The sequence below is a fragment of the Medicago sativa genome, chromosome 7 (genome assembly GCF_051527215.1).
Source record: "Medicago sativa cultivar Bolivia chromosome 7, Bolivia_mono, whole genome shotgun sequence".
In the NCBI taxonomy this organism is placed as follows: Eukaryota; Viridiplantae; Streptophyta; class Magnoliopsida; order Fabales; family Fabaceae; genus Medicago; species Medicago sativa.
The window spans coordinates 1759953-1782123 of record NC_140755.1 but is presented as its reverse complement, the minus strand read 5'-3'; positions in this window follow the sequence as shown (position 1 = coordinate 1782123).

Genomic DNA, 22171 nt, shown 5'->3' with positions numbered 1-22171 from the left:
CCTTCCTACTAGATAAGGGTCGAAAACGAGTAATGTCCTAAATTGACTAGGAGTTTTTCTTAACCTCCATTTTGGCCGAATTTTTAGAGAATGCAAAAATATCCCATGGAAGTCGTAGTTATGTTGTTTACCTATCCAACGAATTGTCACACGCTAAGATTCAATGCAAATCGGCCACATTATGGCCTTTCTACTAAAAAAGGGTCGAAAACGAGTAATGTCCCAAATTAACGAGGAGATTTTCTTAACCTCCATTTTGGCTGAATTTTTAGAGAATGCAAAAATATCCCATGGAAGTCGTAGTTATGTTGTTTACCTATCCAACGAATTGTCACACGCTAAGATTCAATGCAAATCGGCCACATTATGGCCTTTCTACTAAAAAAGGGTCGAAAACGAGTAATGTCCCAAATTAACGAGGAGATTTTCTTAACCTCCATTTTGGCTGAATTTTTAGAGAATGCAAAAATATCCCATGGAAGTCGTAGTTATGTTGTTTACCTATCCAACGAATTGTCACACGCTAAGATTCAATGCAAATCGGCCACATTATGGCCTTCCTACTAAAAAAGGGTCGAAAACGAGTAATGTCCCAAATTAACGAGGAGATTTTCTTAACCTCCATTTTGGCTGAATTTTTAGAGAATGCAAAAATATCCCATGGAAGTCGTAGTTATGTTGTTTACCTATCCAACGAATTGTCACACGCTAAGATTCAATGCAAATCGGCCACATTATGGCCTTCCTACTAAAAAAGGGTCGAAAACGAGTAATGTCCCAAATTAACGAGGAGATTTTCTTAACCTCCATTTTGGCTGAATTTTTAGAGAATGCAAAAATATCCCATGGAAGTCGTAGTTATGTTGTTTACCTATCCAAAGAATTGTCACACGCTAAGATTCAATGCAAATCGGCCACATTATGGCCTTCCTACTAAAAAAGGGCTGAAAACGAGTAATGTCCCAAATTAACGAGGAGATTTTCTTAACCTCCATTTTGGCCGAATTATTAGAGAATGCAAAAATATCCCATGGAAGTCGTAGTTATGTTGTTTACCTATCCAACGAATTGTCACACGCTAAGATTCAATGCAAATCGGCCACTTTATGGCCTTCCTACTAAATAAGGGTCGAAAACGAGTAATGTCCTAAATTGACTAGGAGTTTTTCTTAACCTCCATTTTGGCCGAATTTTTAGAGAATGCAAAAATATCCCATGGAAGTCGTAGTTATGTTGTTTACCTATCCAACGAATTGTCACACGCTAAGATTCAATGCAAATCGGCCACATTATGGCCTTTCTACTAAAAAAGGGTCGAAAACGAGTAATGTCCCAAATTAACGAGGAGATTTTCTTAACCTCCATTTTGGCTGAATTTTTAGAGAATGAAAAAATATCCCATGGAAGTCGTAGTTATGTTGTTTACCTATCCAACGAATTGTCACACGCTAAGATTCAATACAAATCGGCCACTTTATGGCCTTCCTACTAAATAAGGGTCGAAAACGAGTAATGTCCTAAATTGACTAGGAGTTTTTCTTAACCTCCATTTTGGCCGAATTTTTAGAGAATGCAAAAATATCCCATGGAAGTCGTAGTTATGTTGTTTACCTATCCAACGAATTGTCACACGCTAAGATTCAATGCAAATCGGCCACATTATGGCCTTTCTACTAAAAAAGGGTCGAAAACGAGTAATGTCCCAAATTAACGAGGAGATTTTCTTAACCTCCATTTTGGCTGAATTTTTAGAGAATGCAAAAATATCCCATGGAAGTCGTAGTTATGTTGTTTACCTATCCAACGAATTGTCACACGCTAAGATTCAATGCAAATCGGCCACATTATGGCCTTCCTACTAAAAAAGGGTCGAAAACGAGTAATGTCCCAAATTAACGAGGAGATTTTCTTAACCTCCATTTTGGCTGAATTTTTAGAGAATGCAAAAATATCCCATGGAAGTCGTAGTTATGTTGTTTACCTATCCAACGAATTGTCACACGCTAAGATTCAATGCAAATCGGCCACATTATGGCCTTCCTACTAAAAAAGGGTCGAAAACGAGTAATGTCCCAAATTAATGAGGAGATTTTCTTAACCTCCATTTTGGCTGAATTTTTAGAGAATGCAAAAATATCCCATGGAAGTCGTAGTTATGTTGTTTACCTATCCAAAGAATTGTCACACGCTAAGATTCAATGCAAATCGGCCACATTATGGCCTTCCTACTAAAAAAGGGCTGAAAACGAGTAATGTCCCAAATTAACGAGGAGATTTTCTTAACCTCCATTTTGGCCGAATTATTAGAGAATGCAAAAATATCCCATGGAAGTCGTAGTTATGTTGTTTACCTATCCAACGAATTGTCACATGCTAAGATTCAATACAAATCGGCCACTTTATGGCCTTCCTAGTAAAAATGGGTCGAAAACGAGTAATGTCCTAAATTAACGAGGAGATTTTCTTAATCTCCATTTTGGCTGAATTTTTAGAGAATGCAAAAATATCCCATGGAAGTCGTAGTTATGTTGTTTACCTATCCAACGAATTGTCACACGCTAAGATTCAATGCAAATCGGCCACATTATGGCCTTTCTACTAAAAAAGGGTCGAAAACGAGTAATGTCCCAAATTAACGAGGAGATTTTCTTAACCTCCATTTTGGCTGAATTTTTAGAGAATGAAAAAATATCCCATGGAAGTCGTAGTTATGTTGTTTACCTATCCAACGAATTGTCACACGCTAAGATTCAATACAAATCGGCCACTTTATGGCCTTCCTACTAAATAAGGGTCGAAAACGAGTAATGTCCTAAATTGACTAGGAGTTTTTCTTAACCTCCATTTTGGCCGAATTTTTAGAGAATGCAAAAATATCCCATGGAAGTCGTAGTTATGTTGTTTACCTATCCAACGAATTGTCACACGCTAAGATTCAATGCAAATCGGCCACATTATGGCCTTTCTACTAAAAAAGGGTCGAAAACGAGTAATGTCCCAAATTAACGAGGAGATTTTCTTAACCTAAATTTTGGCTGAATTTTTAGAGAATGCAAAAATATCCCATGGAAGTCGTAGTTATGTTGTTTACCTATCCAACGAATTGTCACACGCTAAGATTCAATGCAAATCGGCCACTTTATGGCCTTCCTACTAAATAAGGGTCGAAAACGAGTAATGTCCTAAATTGACTAGGAGTTTTTCTTAACCTCCATTTTGGCCGAATTTTTAGAGAATGCAAAAATATCCCATGGAAGTCGTAGTTATGTTGTTTACCTATCCAACGAATTGTCACACGCTAAGATTCAATGCAAATCGGCCACATTATGGCCTTTCTACTAAAAAAGGGTCGAAAACGAGTAATGTCCCAAATTAACGAGGAGATTTTCTTAACCTCCATTTTGGCTGAATTTTTAGAGAATGCAAAAATATCCCATGGAAGTCGTAGTTATGTTGTTTACCTATCCAACGAATTGTCACACGCTAAGATTCAATGCAAATCGGCCACATTATGGCCTTTCTACTAAAAAAGGGTCGAAAACGAGTAATGTCCCAAATTAACGAGGAGATTTTCTTAACCTAAATTTTGGCTGAATTTTTAGAGAATGCAAAAATATCCCATGGAAGTCGTAGTTATGTTGTTTACCTATCCAACGAATTGTCACACGCTAAGATTCAATGCAAATCGGCCACTTTATGGCCTTCCTACTAAATAAGGGTCGAAAACGAGTAATGTCCCAAATTAACGAGGAGATTTTCTTAACCTCCATTTTGGCTGAATTTTTAGAGAATGAAAAAATATCCCATGGAAGTCGTAGTTATGTTGTTTACCTATCCAACGAATTGTCACACGCTAAGATTCAATACAAATCGGCCACTTTATGGCCTTCCTACTAAATAAGGGTCGAAAACGAGTAATGTCCTAAATTGACTAGGAGTTTTTCTTAACCTCCATTTTGGCCGAATTTTTAGAGAATGCAAAAATATCCCATGGAAGTCGTAGTTATGTTGTTTACCTATCCAACGAATTGTCACACGCTAAGATTCAATGCAAATCGGCCACATTATGGCCTTCCTACTAAAAAGGGTCGAAAACGAGTAATGTCCCAAATTAACGAGGAGATTTTCTTAACCTCCATTTTGGCTGAATTTTTAGAGAATGCAAAAATATCCCATGGAAGTCGTAGTTATGTTGTTTACCTATCCAATGAATTGTCACATGCTAAGATTCAATACAAATCGGCCACTTTATGGTCTTCCTAGTAAAAATGGATCGAAAACGAGTAATGTCCTAAATTAACGAGGAGATTTTCTTAATCTCCATTTTGGCTGAATTTTTAGAGAATGCAAAAATATCCCATGGAAGTCGTAGTTATGTTGTTTACCTATCCAACGAATTGTCACATGCTAAGATTCAATACAAATTGGCCACTTTATGGCCTTCCTAGTAAAAATGGGTCGAAAACGAGTAATGTCCCAAATTAAGGAGGAGATTTTCTTAACCTCCATTTTGGCTTAATTTTTAGACAGTGCAAAAATATCCCATGGAAGTCGTAGTTATGTTGTTTACCTATCCAACGAATTGTCACATGCTAAGATTCAATACAAATCGGCCACTTTATGGCCTTCCTAGTAAAAATGGGTCGAAAACGAGTAATGTCCTAAATTAACGAGGAGATTTTCTTAATCTCCATTTTGGCTGAATTTTTAGAGAATGCAAAAATATCCCATGGAAGTCGTAGTTATGTTGTTTACCTATCCAACGAATTGTCACACGCTAAGATTCAATGCAAATCGGCCACATTATGGCCTTTCTACTAAAAAAGGGTCGAAAACGAGTAGTGTCCCAAATTAACGAGGAGATTTTCTTAACCTCCATTTTGGCTGAATTTTTAGAGAATGCAAAAATATCCCATGGAAGTCGTAGTTATGTTGTTTACCTATCCAACGAATTGTCACACGCTAAGATTCAATGCAAATCGGCCACATTATGGCCTTCCTACTAAATAAGGGTCGAAAACGAGTAATGTCCCAAATTAACGAGGAGATTTTCTTAACCTCCATTTTGGCTGAATTTTTAGAGAATGCAAAAATATCCCATGGAAGTCGTAGTTATGTTGTTTACCTATCCAACGAATTGTCACACGCTAAGATTCAATGCAAATCGGCCACATTATGGCCTTTCTACTAAAAAAGGGTCGAAAACGAGTAATGTCCCAAATTAACGAGGAGATTTTCTTAACCTCCATTTTGGCTGAATTTTTAGAGAATGCAAAAATATCCCATGGAAGTCGTAGTTATGTTGTTTACCTATCCAACGAATTGTCACACGCTAAGATTCAATGCAAATCGGCCACATTATGGCCTTCCTACTAAGTAAGGGTCGAAAATGAGTAATGTCCCAAATTAACGAGGAGATTTTCTTAACCTCCATTTTGGCTGAATTTTTAGAGAATGCAAAAATATCCCATGGAAGTCGTAGTTATGTTGTTTACCTATCCCACGAATTGTCACACGCTAAGATTCAATGCAAATCGGCCACATTATGGCCTTCCTACTAAAAAAGGGTCGAAAACGAGTAATGTCCCAAATTAACGAGGAGATTTTCTTAACGTCCATTTTGGCTGAATTTTTAGAGAATGCAAAAATATCCCATGGAAGTCGTAGTTATGTTGTTTACCTATCCAACGAATTGTCACACGCTAAGATTCAATGCAAATCGGCCACATTATGGCCTTCCTACTAAAAAAGGGTCGAAAACGAGTAATGTCCCAAATTAACGAGGAGATTTTCTTAACGTCCATTTTGGCTGAATTTTTAGAGAATGCAAAAATATCCCATGGAAGTCGTAGTTATGTTGTTTACCTATCCAACGAATTGTCACACGCTAAGATTCAATGCAAATCGGCCACATTATGGCCTTCCTACTAAAAAAGGGTCGAAAACGAGTAATGTCCCAAATTAACGAGGAGATTTTCTTAACCTCCATTTTGGCTGAATTTTTAGAGAATGCAAAAATATCCCATGGAAGTCGTAGTTATGTTGTTTACCTATCCAACGAATTGTCACACGCTGAGATTCAATGCAAATCGGCCACATTATGGCCTTCCTACTAAAAAAGGGTCGAAAACGAGTAATGTCCCAAATTAACGAGGAGATTTTCTTAACGTCCATTTTGGCTGAATTTTTAGAGAATGCAAAAATATCCCATGGAAGTCGTAGTTATGTTGTTTACCTATCCAACGAATTGTCACACGCTAAGATTCAATGCAAATTGGCCACATTATGGCCTTCCTACTAAAAAAGGGTCGAAAACGAGTAATGTCCCAAATTAACGAGGAGATTTTCTTAACCTCCATTTTGGCTGAATTTTTAGAGAATGCAAAAATATCCCATGGAAGTCGTAGTTATTTTGTTTACCTATCCAAAGAATTGTCACACGCTGAGATTCAATGCAAATCGGCCACATTATGGCCTTCCTACTAAAAAAGGGCCGAAAACGAGTAATGTCCCAAATTAACGAGGAGATTTTCTTAACCTCCATTTTGGCCGAATTTTTAGAGAATGCAAAAGTATCCCATGGAAGTCGTAGTTATGTTGTTTAGCTATCCAACGAATTGTCACATGCTAAGATTCAATGCAAATCGGCCACATTATGGCCTTCCTAGTAAAAAAGGGTCGAAAACGAGTAATGTCCTAAATTAACGAGGAGATTTTCTTAACCTCGATTTTGGCCGAATTTTTAGAGAATGCAAAAATATCCCATGGAAGTCGTAGTTATGTTGTTTACCTATCCAACGAATTGTCACATGCTAAGATTCAATGCAAATCGGCCACTTTATGGCCTTCCTAGTAAAAATGGGTCTAAAACGAGTAATGTCCTAAATTAATGAGGAGATTTTCTTAACCTCCATTTTGGCCGAATTTTTAGAGAATGAAAAAATATCCCATGGAAGTCGTAGTTATGTTGTTTACCTATCCAACGAATTGTCACAGGCTAAGATTCAATGCAAATCGGCCACATTATGGCCTTCCTACTAAAAAAGGGTCGAAAACGAGTAATGTCCTAAATTGACGAGGAGATTTTCTTAACCTCCATTTTGGCCGAATTTATAGAGAATGAAAAAATATCCCATGGAAGTCGTAGTTATGTTGTTTACCTATCCAACGAATTGTCACACGCTAAGATTCAATGCAAATCGGTCACATTATGGCCTTTCTACTAAAAAAGGGTCGAAAACGAGTAATGTCCCAAATTAACGAGGAGATTTTCTTAACCTAAATTTTGGCTGAATTTTTAGAGAATGCAAAAATATCCCATGGAAGTCGAAGTTATGTTGTTTACCTATCCAACGAATTGTCACACGCTAAGATTCAATGCAAATCGGCCACTTTATGGCCTTCCTACTAAATAAGGGTCAAAAACGAGTAATGTCCTAAATTGACTAGGAGTTTTTCTTAACCTCCATTTTGGCCGAATTTTTAGAGAATGCAAAAATATCCCATGGAAGTCGTAGTTATGTTGTTTACCTATCCAACGAATTGTCACACGCTAAGATTCAATGCAAATCGGCCACATTATGGCCTTTCTACTAAAAAAGGGTCGAAACGAGTAATGTCCCAAATTAACGAGGATATTTTCTTAACCTAAATTTTGGCTGAATTTTTAGAGAATGCAAAAATATCCCATGGAAGTCGAAGTTATGTTGTTTACCTATCCAACGAATTGTCACACGCTAAGATTCAATGCAAATCGGCCACTTTATGGCCTTCCTACTAAATAAGGGTCGAAAACGAGTAATGTCCCAAATTAACGAGGAGATTTTCTTAACCTCCATTTTGGCTGAATTTTTAGAGAATGCAAAAATATCCCATGGAAGTCGTAGTTATGTTGTTTACCTATCCAACGAATTGTCACACGCTAAGATTCAATGCAAATCGGCCACATTATGGCCTTCCTACTAAAAAAGGGTCGAAAACGAGTAATGTCCCAAATTAACGAGGAGATTTTCTTAACCTCCATTTTGGCTGAATTTTTAGAGAATGCAAAAATATCCCATGGAAGTCGTAGTTATGTTGTTTACCTATCCAACGAATTGTCACACGCTAAGATTCAATGCAAATCGGCCACATTATGGCCTTCCTACTAAATAAGGGTCGAAAACGAGTAATGTCCCAAATTAACGAGGAGATTTTCTTAACCTCCATTTTGGCCGAATTTTTAGAGAATGCAAAAGTATCCCATGGAAGTCGTAGTTATGTTGTTTAGCTATCCAACGAATTGTCACATGCTAAGATTCAATGCAAATCGGCCACATTATGGCCTTCCTAGTAAAAAAGGGTCGAAAACGAGTAATGTCCTAAATTAACGAGGAGATTTTCTTAACCTCGATTTTGGCCGAATTTTTAGAGAATGCAAAAATATCCCATGGAAGTCGTAGTTATGTTGTTTACCTATCCAACGAATTGTCACATGCTAAGATTCAATGCAAATCGGCCACTTTATGGCCTTCCTAGTAAAAATGGGTCTAAAACGAGTAATGTCCTAAATTAATGAGGAGATTTTCTTAACCTCCATTTTGGCCGAATTTTTAGAGAATGAAAAAATATCCCATGGAAGTCGTAGTTATGTTGTTTACCTATCCAACGAATTGTCACAGGCTAAGATTCAATGCAAATCGGCCACATTATGGCCTTCCTACTAAAAAAGGGTCGAAAACGAGTAATGTCCTAAATTGACGAGGAGATTTTCTTAACCTCCATTTTGGCCGAATTTATAGAGAATGAAAAAATATCCCATGGAAGTCGTAGTTATGTTGTTTACCTATCCAACGAATTGTCACACGCTAAGATTCAATGCAAATCGGTCACATTATGGCCTTTCTACTAAAAAAGGGTCGAAAACGAGTAATGTCCCAAATTAACGAGGAGATTTTCTTAACCTAAATTTTGGCTGAATTTTTAGAGAATGCAAAAATATCCCATGGAAGTCGAAGTTATGTTGTTTACCTATCCAACGAATTGTCACACGCTAAGATTCAATGCAAATCGGCCACTTTATGGCCTTCCTACTAAATAAGGGTCAAAAACGAGTAATGTCCTAAATTGACTAGGAGTTTTTCTTAACCTCCATTTTGGCCGAATTTTTAGAGAATGCAAAAATATCCCATGGAAGTCGTAGTTATGTTGTTTACCTATCCAACGAATTGTCACACGCTAAGATTCAATGCAAATCGGCCACATTATGGCCTTTCTACTAAAAAAGGGTCGAAACGAGTAATGTCCCAAATTAACGAGGATATTTTCTTAACCTAAATTTTGGCTGAATTTTTAGAGAATGCAAAAATATCCCATGGAAGTCGAAGTTATGTTGTTTACCTATCCAACGAATTGTCACACGCTAAGATTCAATGCAAATCGGCCACTTTATGGCCTTCCTACTAAATAAGGGTCGAAAACGAGTAATGTCCCAAATTAACGAGGAGATTTTCTTAACCTCCATTTTGGCTGAATTTTTAGAGAATGCAAAAATATCCCATGGAAGTCGTAGTTATGTTGTTTACCTATCCAACGAATTGTCACACGCTAAGATTCAATGCAAATCGGCCACATTATGGCCTTCCTACTAAAAAAGGGTCGAAAACGAGTAATGTCCCAAATTAACGAGGAGATTTTCTTAACCTCCATTTTGGCTGAATTTTTAGAGAATGCAAAAATATCCCATGGAAGTCGTAGTTATGTTGTTTACCTATCCAACGAATTGTCACACGCTAAGATTCAATGCAAATCGGCCACATTATGGCCTTCCTACTAAATAAGGGTCGAAAACGAGTAATGTCCCAAATTAACGAGGAGATTTTCTTAACCTCCATTTTGGCTGAATTTTTAGAGAATGCAAAAATATCCCATGGAAGTCGTAGTTATGTTGTTTACCTATCCAACGAATTGTCACACGCTAAGATTCAATGCAAATCGGCCACATTATGGCCTTTCTACTAAAAAAGGGTCGAAAACGAGTAATGTCCCAAATTAACGAGGAGATTTTCTTAACCTCCATTTTGGCTGAATTTTTAGAGAATGCAAAAATATCCCATGGAAGTCGTAGTTATGTTGTTTACCTATCCAACGAATTGTCACACGCTAAGATTCAATGCAAATCGGCCACATTATGGCCTTCCTACTAAGTAAGGGTCGAAAACGAGTAATGTCCCAAATTAACGAGGAGATTTTCTTAACCTCCATTTTGGCTGAATTTTTAGAGAATGCAAAAATATCCCATGGAAGTCGTAGTTATGTTGTTTACCTATCCAACGAATTGTCACACGCTAAGATTCAATGCAAATCGGCCACATTATGGCCTTCCTACTAAAAAAGGGTCGAAAACGAGTAATGTCCCAAATTAACGAGGAGATTTTCTTAACGTCCATTTTGGCTGAATTTTTAGAGAATGCAAAAATATCCCATGGAAGTCGTAGTTATGTTGTTTACCTATCCAACGAATTGTCACACGCTAAGATTCAATGCAAATCGGCCACATTATGGCCTTCCTACTAAAAAAGGGTCGAAAACGAGTAATGTCCCAAATTAACGAGGAGATTTTCTTAACGTCCATTTTGGCTGAATTTTTAGAGAATGCAAAAATATCCCATGGAAGTCGTAGTTATGTTGTTTACCTATCCAACGAATTGTCACACGCTAAGATTCAATGCAAATCGGCCACATTATGGCCTTCCTACTAAAAAAGGGTCGAAAACGAGTAATGTCCCAAATTAACGAGGAGATTTTCTTAACCTCCATTTTGGCTGAATTTTTAGAGAATGCAAAAATATCCCATGGAAGTCGTAGTTATGTTGTTTACCTATCCAACGAATTGTCACACGCTGAGATTCAATGCAAATCGGCCACATTATGGCCTTCCTACTAAAAAAGGGTCGAAAACGAGTAATGTCCCAAATTAACGAGGAGATTTTCTTAACGTCCATTTTGGCTGAATTTTTAGAGAATGCAAAAATATCCCATGGAAGTCGTAGTTATGTTGTTTACCTATCCAACGAATTGTCACACGCTAAGATTCAATGCAAATTGGCCACATTATGGCCTTCCTACTAAAAAAGGGTCGAAAACGAGTAATGTCCCAAATTAACGAGGAGATTTTCTTAACCTCCATTTTGGCTGAATTTTTAGAGAATGCAAAAATATCCCATGGAAGTCGTAGTTATTTTGTTTACCTATCCAAAGAATTGTCACACGCTGAGATTCAATGCAAATCGGCCACATTATGGCCTTCCTACTAAAAAAGGGCCGAAAACGAGTAATGTCCCAAATTAACGAGGAGATTTTCTTAACCTCCATTTTGGCCGAATTTTTAGAGAATGCAAAAGTATCCCATGGAAGTCGTAGTTATGTTGTTTAGCTATCCAACGAATTGTCACATGCTAAGATTCAATGCAAATCGGCCACATTATGGCCTTCCTAGTAAAAAAGGGTCGAAAACGAGTAATGTCCTAAATTAACGAGGAGATTTTCTTAACCTCGATTTTGGCCGAATTTTTAGAGAATGCAAAAATATCCCATGGAAGTCGTAGTTATGTTGTTTACCTATCCAACGAATTGTCACATGCTAAGATTCAATGCAAATCGGCCACTTTATGGCCTTCCTAGTAAAAATGGGTCTAAAACGAGTAATGTCCTAAATTAATGAGGAGATTTTCTTAACCTCCATTTTGGCCGAATTTTTAGAGAATGAAAAAATATCCCATGGAAGTCGTAGTTATGTTGTTTACCTATCCAACGAATTGTCACAGGCTAAGATTCAATGCAAATCGGCCACATTATGGCCTTCCTACTAAAAAAGGGTCGAAAACGAGTAATGTCCCAAATTAACGAGGAGATTTTCTTAACGTCCATTTTGGCTGAATTTTTAGAGAATGCAAAAATATCCCATGGAAGTCGTAGTTATGTTGTTTACCTATCCAACGAATTGTCACACGCTAAGATTCAATGCAAATCGGCCACATTATGGCCTTCCTACTAAAAAAGGGTCGAAAACGAGTAATGTCCCAAATTAACGAGGAGATTTTCTTAACCTCCATTTTGGCTGAATTTTTAGAGAATGCAAAAATATCCCATGGAAGTCGTAGTTATGTTGTTTACCTATCCAACGAATTGTCACACGCTGAGATTCAATGCAAATCGGCCACATTATGGCCTTCCTACTAAAAAAGGGTCGAAAACGAGTAATGTCCCAAATTAACGAGGAGATTTTCTTAACGTCCATTTTGGCTGAATTTTTAGAGAATGCAAAAATATCCCATGGAAGTCGTAGTTATGTTGTTTACCTATCCAACGAATTGTCACACGCTAAGATTCAATGCAAATTGGCCACATTATGGCCTTCCTACTAAAAAAGGGTCGAAAACGAGTAATGTCCCAAATTAACGAGGAGATTTTCTTAACCTCCATTTTGGCTGAATTTTTAGAGAATGCAAAAATATCCCATGGAAGTCGTAGTTATTTTGTTTACCTATCCAAAGAATTGTCACACGCTGAGATTCAATGCAAATCGGCCACATTATGGCCTTCCTACTAAAAAAGGGCCGAAAACGAGTAATGTCCCAAATTAACGAGGAGATTTTCTTAACCTCCATTTTGGCCGAATTTTTAGAGAATGCAAAAGTATCCCATGGAAGTCGTAGTTATGTTGTTTAGCTATCCAACGAATTGTCACATGCTAAGATTCAATGCAAATCGGCCACATTATGGCCTTCCTAGTAAAAAAGGGTCGAAAATGAGTAATGTCCTAAATTAACGAGGAGATTTTCTTAACCTCGATTTTGGCCGAATTTTTAGAGAATGCAAAAATATCCCATGGAAGTCGTAGTTATGTTGTTTACCTATCCAACGAATTGTCACATGCTAAGATTCAATGCAAATCGGCCACTTTATGGCCTTCCTAGTAAAAATGGGTCTAAAACGAGTAATGTCCTAAATTAATGAGGAGATTTTCTTAACCTCCATTTTGGCCGAATTTTTAGAGAATGAAAAAATATCCCATGGAAGTCGTAGTTATGTTGTTTACCTATCCAACGAATTGTCACAGGCTAAGATTCAATGCAAATCGGCCACATTATGGCCTTCCTACTAAAAAAGGGTCGAAAACGAGTAATGTCCTAAATTGACGAGGAGATTTTCTTAACCTCCATTTTGGCCGAATTTATAGAGAATGAAAAAATATCCCATGGAAGTCGTAGTTATGTTGTTTACCTATCCAACGAATTGTCACACGCTAAGATTCAATGCAAATCGGTCACATTATGGCCTTTCTACTAAAAAAGGGTCGAAAACGAGTAATGTCCCAAATTAACGAGGAGATTTTCTTAACCTAAATTTTGGCTGAATTTTTAGAGAATGCAAAAATATCCCATGGAAGTCGAAGTTATGTTGTTTACCTATCCAACGAATTGTCACACGCTAAGATTCAATGCAAATCGGCCACTTTATGGCCTTCCTACTAAATAAGGGTCAAAAACGAGTAATGTCCTAAATTGACTAGGAGTTTTTCTTAACCTCCATTTTGGCCGAATTTTTAGAGAATGCAAAAATATCCCATGGAAGTCGTAGTTATGTTGTTTACCTATCCAACGAATTGTCACATGCTAAGATTCAATGCAAATCGGCCACATTATGGCCTTTCTACTAAAAAAGGGTCGAAACGAGTAATGTCCCAAATTAACGAGGATATTTTCTTAACCTAAATTTTGGCTGAATTTTTAGAGAATGCAAAAATATCCCATGGAAGTCGAAGTTATGTTGTTTACCTATCCAACGAATTGTCACACGCTAAGATTCAATGCAAATCGGCCACTTTATGGCCTTCCTACTAAATAAGGGTCGAAAACGAGTAATGTCCCAAATTAACGAGGAGATTTTCTTAACCTCCATTTTGGCTGAATTTTTAGAGAATGCAAAAATATCCCATGGAAGTCGTAGTTATGTTGTTTACCTATCCAACGAATTGTCACACGCTAAGATTCAATGCAAATCGGCCACATTATGGCCTTCCTACTAAAAAAGGGTCGAAAACGAGTAATGTCCCAAATTAACGAGGAGATTTTCTTAACCTCCATTTTGGCTGAAGTTTTAGAGAATGCAAAAATATCCCATGGAAGTCGTAGTTATGTTGTTTACCTATCCAACGAATTGTCACACGCTGAGATTCAATGCAAATCGGCCACATTATGGCCTTCCTACTAAAAAAGGGTCGAAAACGAGTAATGTCCCAAATTAACGAGGAGATTTTCTTAACCTCCATTTTGGCTGAATTTTTAGAGAATGCAAAAATATCCCATGGAAGTCGTAGTTATGTTGTTTACCTTTCCAAAGAATTGTCACACGCTAAGATTCAATGCAAATCGGCCACATTATGGCCTTCCTACTAAAAAAGGGCCGAAAGCGAGTAATGTCCCAAATTAACGAGGAGATTTTCTTAACCTCCATTTTGGCTGAATTTTTAGAGAATGCAAAAATATCCCATGGAAGTCGTAGTTATTTTGTTTACCTATCCAAAGAATTGTCACACGCTGAGATTCAATGCAAATCGGCCACATTATGGCCTTCCTACTAAAAAAGGGCCGAAAACGAGTAATGTCCCAAATTAACGAGGAGATTTTCTTAACCTCCATTTTGGCCGAATTTTTAGAGAATGCAAAAGTATCCCATGGAAGTCGTAGTTATGTTGTTTAGCTATCCAACGAATTGTCACATGCTAAGATTCAATGCAAATCGGCCACATTATGGCCTTCCTAGTAAAAAAGGGTCGAAAACGAGTAATGTCCTAAATTAACGAGGAGATTTTCTTAACCTCGATTTTGGCCGAATTTTTAGAGAATGCAAAAATATCCCATGGAAGTCGTAGTTATGTTGTTTACCTATCCAACGAATTGTCACATGCTAAGATTCAATACAAATCGGCCACTTTATGGCCTTCCTAGTAAAAATGGGTCTAAAACGAGTAATGTCCTAAATTAATGAGGAGATTTTCTTAACCTCCATTTTGGCCGAATTTTTAGAGAATGCAAAAGTATCCCATGGAAGTCGTAGTTATGTTGTTTACCTATCCAACGAATTGTCACAGGCTAAGATTCAATACAAATCGGCCACATTATGGCCTTCCTACTAAATAAGGGTCGAAAACGAGTAATGTCCTAAATTGACTAGGAGTTTTTCTTAACCTCCATTTTGGCCGAATTTTTAGAGAATGCAAAAATATCCCATGGAAGTCGTAGTTATGTTGTTTACCTATCCAACGAATTGTCACACGCTAAGGTTCAATGCAAATCGGCCACATTATGGCCTTTCTACTAAAAAAGGGTCGAAAACGAGTAATGTCCCAAATTAACGAGGAGATTTTCTTAACCTAAATTTTGGCTGAATTTTTAGAGAATGCAAAAATATCCCATGGAAGTTGAAGTTATGTTGTTTACCTATCCAACGAATTGTCACACGCTAAGATTCAATGCAAATCGGCCACTTTATGGCCTTCCTACTAAATAAGGGTCGAAAACGAGTAATGTCCCAAATTAACGAGGAGTTTTTCTTAACCTCCATTTTGGCCGAATTTTTAGAGAATGCAAAAATATCCCATGGAAGTCGTAGTTATGTTGTTTACCTATCCAACGAATTGTCACACGCTAAGATTCAATGCAAATCGGCCACATTATGGCCTTCCTACTAAAAAAGGGTCGAAAACGAGTAATGTCCCAAATTAACGAGGAGATTTTCTTAACCTCCATTTTGGCTGAATTTTTAGAGAATGCAAAAATATCCCATGGAAGTTTTTGTTATGTTGTTTACCTATCCAACGAATTGTCACACGCTAAGATTCAATGCAAATCGGCCACATTATGGCCTTCCTACTAAAAAAGGGTCGAAAACGAGTAATGTCCCAAATTAACGAGGAGATTTTCTTAACCTCCATTTTGGCTGAATTTTTAGAGAATGCAAAAATATCCCATGGAGGTCGTAGTTATGTTGTTTACCTTTCCAAAGAATTGTCACACGCTAAGATTCAATGCAAATCGGCCACATTATGGCCTTCCTACTAAAAAAGGGCCGAAAACGAGTAATGTCCCAAATTAACGAGGAGATTTTCTTAACCTCCATTTTGGCTGAATTTTTAGAGAATGCAAAAATATCCCATGGAAGTCGTAGTTATTTTGTTTACCTATCCAAAGAATTGTCACACGCTGAGATTCAATGCAAATCGGCCACATTATGGCCTTCCTACTAAAAAAGGGCCGAAAACGAGTAATGTCCCAAATTAACGAGGAGATTTTCTTAACCTCCATTTTGGCCGAATTTTTAGAGAATGCAAAAGTATCCCATGGAAGTCGTAGTTATGTTGTTTAGCTATCCAACGAATTGTCACATGCTAAGATTCAATGCAAATCGGCCACATTATGGCCTTCCTAGTAAAAAAGGGTCGAAAACGAGTAATGTCCTAAATTAACGAGGAGATTTTCTTAACCTCGATTTTGGCCGAATTTTTAGAGAATGCAAAAATATCCCATGGAAGTCGTAGTTATGTTGTTTACCTATCCAACGAATTGTCACATGCTAAGATTCAATACAAATCGGCCACTTTATGGCCTTCCAAGTAAAAATGGGTCTAAAACGAGTAATGTCCTAAATTAATGAGGAGATTTTCTTAACCTCCATTTTGGCCGAATTTTTAGAGAATGCAAAAGTATCCCATGGAAGTCGTAGTTATGTTGTTTACCTATCCAACGAATTGTCACAGGCTAAGATTCAATACAAATCGGCCACATTATGGCCTTCCTACTAAATAAGGGTCGAAAACGAGTAATGTCCTAAATTGACTAGGAGTTTTTCTTAACCTCCATTTTGGCCGAATTTTTAGAGAATGCAAAAATATCCCATGGAAGTCGTAGTTATGTTGTTTACCTATCCAACGAATTGTCACACGCTAAGATTCAATGCAAATCGGCCACATTATGGCCTTTCTACTAAAAAAGGGTCGAAAACGAGTAATGTCCCAAATTAACGAGGAGATTTTCTTAACCTAAATTTTGGCTGAATTTTTAGAGAATGCAAAAATATCCCATGGAAGTCGAAGTTATGTTGTTTACCTATCCAACGAATTGTCACACGCTAAGATTCAATGCAAATCGGCCACTTTATGGCCTTCCTACTAAATAAGGGTCGGAAACGAGTAATGTCCCAAATTAACGAGGAGTTTTTCTTAACCTCCATTTTGGCCGAATTTTTAGAGAATGCAAAAATATCCCATGGAAGTCGTAGTTATGTTGTTTACCTATCCAACGAATTGTCACACGCTAAGATTCAATGCAAATCGGCCACATTATGGCCTTCCTACTAAAAAAGGGTCGAAAACGAGTAATGTCCCAAATTAACGAGGAGATTTTCTTAACCTCCATTTTGGCTGAATTTTTAGAGAATGCAAAAATATCCCATGGAAGTCGTTGTTATGTTGTTTACCTATCCAACGAATTGTCACACGCTAAGATTCAATGCAAATCGGCCACATTATGGCCTTCCTACTAAAAAAGGGTCGAAAACGAGTAATGTCCCAAATTAACGAGGAGATTTTCTTAACCTCCATTTTGGCTGAATTTTTAGAGAATGCAAAAATATCCCATGGAAGTCGTAGTTATGTTGTTTACCTTTCCAAAGAATTGTCACACGCTAAGATTCAATGCAAATCGGCCACATTATGGCCTTCCTACTAAAAAAGGGCCGAAAACGAGTAATGTCCCAAATTAACGAGGAGATTTTCTTAACCTCAATTTTGGCCGAATTTTTAGAGAATGCAAAAATATCCCATGGAAGTCGTAGTTATGTTGTTTAGCTATCCAAAGAATTGTCACACGCTGAGATTCAATGCAAATCGGCCACTTTATGGCCTTCCTAGTAAAAATGGGTCGAAAACGAGCAATGTCCTAAATTGACTAGGAGTTTTTCTTAACCTCCATTTTGGCCGAATTTTTAGAGAATGCAAAAATATCCCATGGAAGTCGTAGTTATGTTGTTTACCTATCCAACGAATTGTCACACGCTAAGATTCAATGCAAATCGGCCACATTATGGCCTTCCTAGTAAAAAAGGGTCGAAAACGAGTAATGTCCCAAATTAACGAGGAGATTTTCTTAACCTCCATTTTGGCCGAATTTTTAGAGAATGCAAAAATATCCCATGGAAGTCGTAGTTATGTTGTTTACCTATCCAACGAATTGTCACATGCTAAGATTCAATACAAATCGGCCACTTTATGGCCTTCCTAGTAAAAATGGGTCGAAAACGAGTAATGTCCTAAATTAACGAGGAGATTTTCTTAATCTCCATTTTGGCTGAATTTTTAGAGAATGCAAAAATATCCCATGGAAGTCGTAGTTATGTTGTTTACCTATCCAACGAATTGTCACACGCTAAGATTCAATGCAAATCGGCCACATTATGGCCTTTCTACTAAAAAAGGGTCGAAAACGAGTAATGTCCCAAATTAACGAGGAGATTTTCTTAACCTCCATTTTGGCTGAATTTTTAGAGAATGAAAAAATATCCCATGGAAGTCGTAGTTATGTTGTTTACCTATCCAACGAATTGTCACACGCTAAGATTCAATGCAAATCGGCCACATTATGGCCTTCCTACTAAAAAAGGGTCGAAAACGAGTAATGTCCCAAATTAACGAGGAGATTTTCTTAACCTCCATTTTGGCTGAATTTTTAGAGAATGCAAAAATATCCCATGGAAGTCGTAGTTATGTTGTTTACCTATCCAACGAATTGTCACACGCTAAGATTCAATGCAAATCGGCCACATTATGGCCTTCCTACTAAAAAAGGGTCGAAAACGAGTAATGTCCCAAATTAATGAGGAGATTTTCTTAACCTCCATTTTGGCTGAATTTTTAGAGAATGCAAAAATATCCCATGGAAGTCGTAGTTATGTTGTTTACCTATCCAAAGAATTGTCACACGCTAAGATTCAATGCAAATCGGCCACATTATGGCCTTCCTACTAAAAAAGGGCTGAAAACGAGTAATGTCCCAAATTAACGAGGAGATTTTCTTAACCTCCATTTTGGCCGAATTATTAGAGAATGCAAAAATATCCCATGGAAGTCGTAGTTATGTTGTTTACCTATCCAACGAATTGTCACATGCTAAGATTCAATACAAATCGGCCACTTTATGGCCTTCCTAGTAAAAATGGGTCGAAAACGAGTAATGTCCTAAATTAACGAGGAGATTTTCTTAATCTCCATTTTGGCTGAATTTTTAGAGAATGCAAAAATATCCCATGGAAGTCGTAGTTATGTTGTTTACCTATCCAACGAATTGTCACACGCTAAGATTCAATGCAAATCGGCCACATTATGGCCTTTCTACTAAAAAAGGGTCGAAAACGAGTAATGTCCCAAATTAACGAGGAGATTTTCTTAACCTCCATTTTGGCTGAATTTTTAGAGAATGAAAAAATATCCCATGGAAGTCGTAGTTATGTTGTTTACCTATCCAACGAATTGTCACACGCTAAGATTCAATACAAATCGGCCACTTTATGGCCTTCCTACTAAATAAGGGTCGAAAACGAGTAATGTCCTAAATTGACTAGGAGTTTTTCTTAACCTCCATTTTGGCCGAATTTTTAGAGAATGCAAAAATATCCCATGGAAGTCGTAGTTATGTTGTTTACCTATCCAACGAATTGTCACACGCTAAGATTCAATGCAAATCGGCCACATTATGGCCTTTCTACTAAAAAAGGGTCGAAAACGAGTAATGTCCCAAATTAACGAGGAGATTTTCTTAACCTAAATTTTGGCTGAATTTTTAGAGAATGCAAAAATATCCCATGGAAGTCGTAGTTATGTTGTTTACCTATCCAACGAATTGTCACACGCTAAGATTCAATGCAAATCGGCCACTTTATGGCCTTCCTACTAAATAAGGGTCGAAAACGAGTAATGTCCTAAATTGACTAGGAGTTTTTCTTAACCTCCATTTTGGCCGAATTTTTAGAGAATGCAAAAATATCCCATGGAAGTCGTAGTTATGTTGTTTACCTATCCAACGAATTGTCACACGCTAAGATTCAATGCAAATCGGCCACATTATGGCCTTTCTACTAAAAAAGGGTTGAAAACGAGTAATGTCCCAAATTAACGAGGAGATTTTCTTAACCTCCATTTTGGCTGAATTTTTAGAGAATGCAAAAATATCCCATGGAAGTCGTAGTTATGTTGTTTACCTATCCAACGAATTCTCACACGCTAAGATTCAATGCAAATCGGCCACATTATGGCCTTTCTACTAAAAAAGGGTCGAAAACGAGTAATGTCCCAAATTAACGAGGAGATTTTCTTAACCTAAATTTTGGCTGAATTTTTAGAGAATGCAAAAATATCCCATGGAAGTCGTAGTTATGTTGTTTACCTATCCAATGAATTGTCACACGCTAAGATTCAATGCAAATCGGCCACTTTATGGCCTTCCTACTAAATAAGGGTCGAAAACGAGTAATGTCCTAAATTGACTAGGAGTTTTTCTTAACCTCCATTTTGGCCGAATTTTTAGAGAATGCAAAAATATCCCATGGAAGTCGTAGTTATGTTGTTTACCTATCCAACGAATTGTCACACGCTAAGATTCAATGCAAATCGGCCACATTATGGCCTTTCTACTAAAAAAGGGTCGAAAACGAGTAATGTCCCAAATTAACGAGGAGATTTTCTTAACCTCCATTTTGGCTGAATTTTTAGAGAATGCAAAAATATCCCATGGAAGTCGTAGTTATGTTGTTTACCTATCCAACGAATTGTCACACGCTAAGATTCAATGCAAATCGGCCACATTATGGCCTTCCTACTAAAAAAGGGTCGAAAACGAGTAATGTCCCAAATTAACGAGGAGATTTTCTTAACCTCCATTTTGGCTGAATTTTTAGAGAATGCAAAAATATCCCATGGAAGTCGTAGTTATGTTGTTTACCTATCCAACGAATTGTCACACGCTAAGATTCAATGCAAATCGGCCACATTATGGCCTTCCTACTAAAAAAGGGTCGAAAACGAGTAATGTCCCAAATTAACGAGGAGATTTTCTTAACCTCCATTTTGGCTGAATTTTTAGAGAATGCAAAAATATCCCATGGAAGTCGTAGTTATGTTGTTTACCTATCCAAAGAATTGTCACACGCTAAGATTCAATGCAAATCGGCCACATTATGGCCTTCCTACTAAAAAAGGGCTGAAAACGAGTAATGTCCCAAATTAACGAGGAGATTTTCTTAACCTCCATTTTGGCCGAATTATTAGAGAATGCAAAAATATCCCATGGAAGTCGTAGTTATGTTGTTTACCTATCCAACGAATTGTCACACGCTAAGATTCAATGCAAATCGGCCACTTTATGGCCTTCCTACTAAATAAGGGTCGAAAACGAGTAATGTCCTAAATTGACTAGGAGTTTTTCTTAACCTCCATTTTGGCCGAATTTTTAGAGAATGCAAAAATATCCCATGGAAGTCGTAGTTATGTTGTTTACCTATCCAACGAATTGTCACACGCTAAGATTCAATGCAAATCGGCCACATTATGGCCTTTCTACTAAAAAAGGGTCGAAAACGAGTAATGTCCCAAATTAACGAGGAGATTTTCTTAACCTCCATTTTGGCTGAATTTTTAGAGAATGAAAAATTATCCCATGGAAGTCGTAGTTATGTTGTTTACCTATCCAACGAATTGTCACACGCTAAGATTCAATACAAATCGGCCACTTTATGGCCTTCCTACTAAATAAGGGTCGAAAACGAGTAATGTCCTAAATTGACTAGGAGTTTTTCTTAACCTCCATTTTGGCCGAATTTTTAGAGAATGCAAAAATATCCCATGGAAGTCGTAGTTATGTTGTTTACCTATCCAACGAATTGTCACACGCTAAGATTCAATGCAAATCGGCCACATTATGGCCTTTCTACTAAAAAAGGGTCGAAAACGAGTAATGTCCCAAATTAACGAGGAGATTTTCTTAACCTCCATTTTGGCTGAATTTTTAGAGAATGCCAAAATATCCCATGGAAGTCGTAGTTATGTTGTTTACCTATCCAACGAATTGTCACACGCTAAGAT